Here is a 2,500-nt window from a genome sequence, read left to right as displayed (position 1 = left end):
TTTTTTTTTTTTTTTTGCCATGGGAAAAGGGTGGGACTTCAAAACCGTTAAAAGAATTAAATCAATAATTCAATTGATTGTGAGAAACAAAGGATATGAACAGGTATTAGGTCGAACTTTGCATCATATCAACTAAAGCATTAAATCTGTTATGAGATATGAAATGATGATTAGCCAGAGGTTAAGAGGCTATGTAAAGTAGAGGTTAAGAGACTATGTAAAGTAGAGGTTAAGAGACTATGTAAAGTAGAGGTTAAGAGACTATGTAAAGTTCCAGATGATACGCTACATACAAATATCACACTCCACACAGAAGGAATAAAGTTCCTCTCTTACCTTAGACTTTTCTTTCGCCTAATCTTGGAATTACTAGGGAATTCTCAAAGATGATGTCCTGTAAGAAAGAAAGAAGAGTTTATCAAAAACGCTGAAAATAAAGGTCTGTTCCATACACACATGCATTCATACACACACATACACAATAAGCATGTATATATATATATATATATATATATATATATATATATATATATATATATATATATATATTATATATATATATGTGTGTGTGTATTTATATATATATATATATATTATATATATATATATATATATATTATATATATAGATATATATATATATATATATATAATATATATATATATATATAATCGTAAACGACGTATATGCACTTTACGTCACACTTTTGCAATAAATTGTTATCTAAAAGAAAAACTTCTGCAGGTCACAACATCCTCATTACCAAAGCCACAGAATACCTAGAAAGTTGCCTATTCCTCAGACACTACCTGTAATTCCATAGGTAATTCATCAAGAGTTGAACTATGACGCTAGATCCCCTTAGAAAAAAAATAATGAGAGAAATTATTCATGAGGGTAACTGCTCACCTATGCTCAACTCATGAATGTCTGAAGTCTGCTTTTCCAGCCAAAATGTCAGTGTGTCACACTGAAGTCTGACTGAGACGTCAGTGGCTAGATTTCGCAGTATATGGAGAAGTATGTGGGCGCGTGTGATGTCTAAACATATGAGAATGAATGTGGGTGCTGTATAAACAATTTCGAACACAAGCATTTCTGTGAAAACGGACACAAGCATATTAATATTTGAATGTGAAGGCATGTTTACTTACATTCATGCAGATATATATATATATAATATATATATATATATATAATATATATATATATATATATATATACATATATACATATATATATATATATATATATATATGTGTGTGTATATATATATAATCCCTAAGCCTTTTACTCAGAGGATGGGTTGCACCAATCCTATACCTTACTAATTTCTCCACAAATCTCTAAAGAGTGAGGTTATTAACCCCACGCATTCTACCCTAGCAGAACCTGGTATCCATTTACATCTGGAGCAACTTACCAACCTAGCAAATTGAAATCATCAAAATCCCTACAAGGTCAATCAGTAAATCGTGTGCTTTGACCTTACTCATCCAGCAAATAATTATGAGTCACATTACACAGAAGATATTCTTCAAGTAGACGTTACGTTACCGAGATTGGGTTACTCTTAAAGCGTATGTAAACGTTAAAGAGAAAGCTTTGCTAAAAAAAAAAGGGGGGGGGGGCGAAATCCCGTTTCTTGACTTGATTAAATCCTTTCAAATTAAAAATCTACAATTATATTTGTACACTCTAAAGATTTAGACTTTCGAGCGCTTGACCGTTGTTCCTCCTCAGTGGTTCACGCGTTCGAAAGTCTGCGTTTTTAACTTCAGCGAACAATAAGACATATTGATATAAATGTGTGTTTTTAAAATACGAAAAAATAATCTTATCGCTTGCTTCTCTCCCTTTCCATTCTTTTCCTTTCGTTGTCTCGTCCATTTCCAGCATTCTCTCTCCTGCCACGTTAATCAATTTGATGGATTGATGGTCTCATTTCGTCTAGAGGCCGGGTTCCGAACATCACTCCGGCATGTCAGATAATGAAAATATATACATGTCGTCTTTGCGAGGTTATGAGTTATATAATTCATCTTCGTAAGGTTTGACCTTTTGTTTATTGTTCTGTCACCCTGCTGGTGTTGTGTCTTGGGCAATATTGATTAGCAAGGAGAGGGCGATTCATTGCACTGAGGAGCGTTGAAGAAAAGTGGGGAGAGGAGATAATAATAATAATAATAATAATAATAATATAATAATAATAATAATAATAATAATAATAATAATAATAATAATAATAATAATCATAATAATAAGTAACTAATATGAATAGCATTCTTTATATAAAAAAGTAACAATAAAATAAGAATGATAGTTAATAACAAAACTAATAATAATAATAAAACATTCTTTATATAAAAAATATAAAAAAGTAACGCTAACAGCAATGATAGTAGTATTGATAATGCTAACAAAAGTAATAATAATAATAATAATAATAATAATAATAATAATAATAATAATAATAATAATAGCATTCTTTATATAAAAA

The 2,500-nt window shown here is 30.2% G+C and overlaps 1 protein-coding gene across 1 annotated transcript in view; it reads right to left on the bottom strand.

Annotated features, from left to right (window-relative positions):
- LOC135211578 (GTP-binding protein Di-Ras2-like) overlaps positions 1 to 2,500 on the bottom strand; it is a 291,971-nt gene that overhangs the window by 196,060 nt on the left and 93,411 nt on the right. Inside the window, exon 2 of the mRNA XM_064244873.1 lies at positions 337 to 394. The gene's annotated coding sequence lies outside the window, so the exon portion shown is untranslated. The remainder of the gene's footprint in view (positions 1 to 336; positions 395 to 2,500) is intronic.

This window comes from Macrobrachium nipponense, chromosome 4 (assembly GCF_015104395.2).
Source record: "Macrobrachium nipponense isolate FS-2020 chromosome 4, ASM1510439v2, whole genome shotgun sequence".
Classification (NCBI taxonomy): Eukaryota; Metazoa; Arthropoda; class Malacostraca; order Decapoda; family Palaemonidae; genus Macrobrachium; species Macrobrachium nipponense.
The sequence above is the reverse complement of the archived record's forward strand: the minus strand, read 5'-3'. Positions and strand labels throughout refer to the sequence as shown.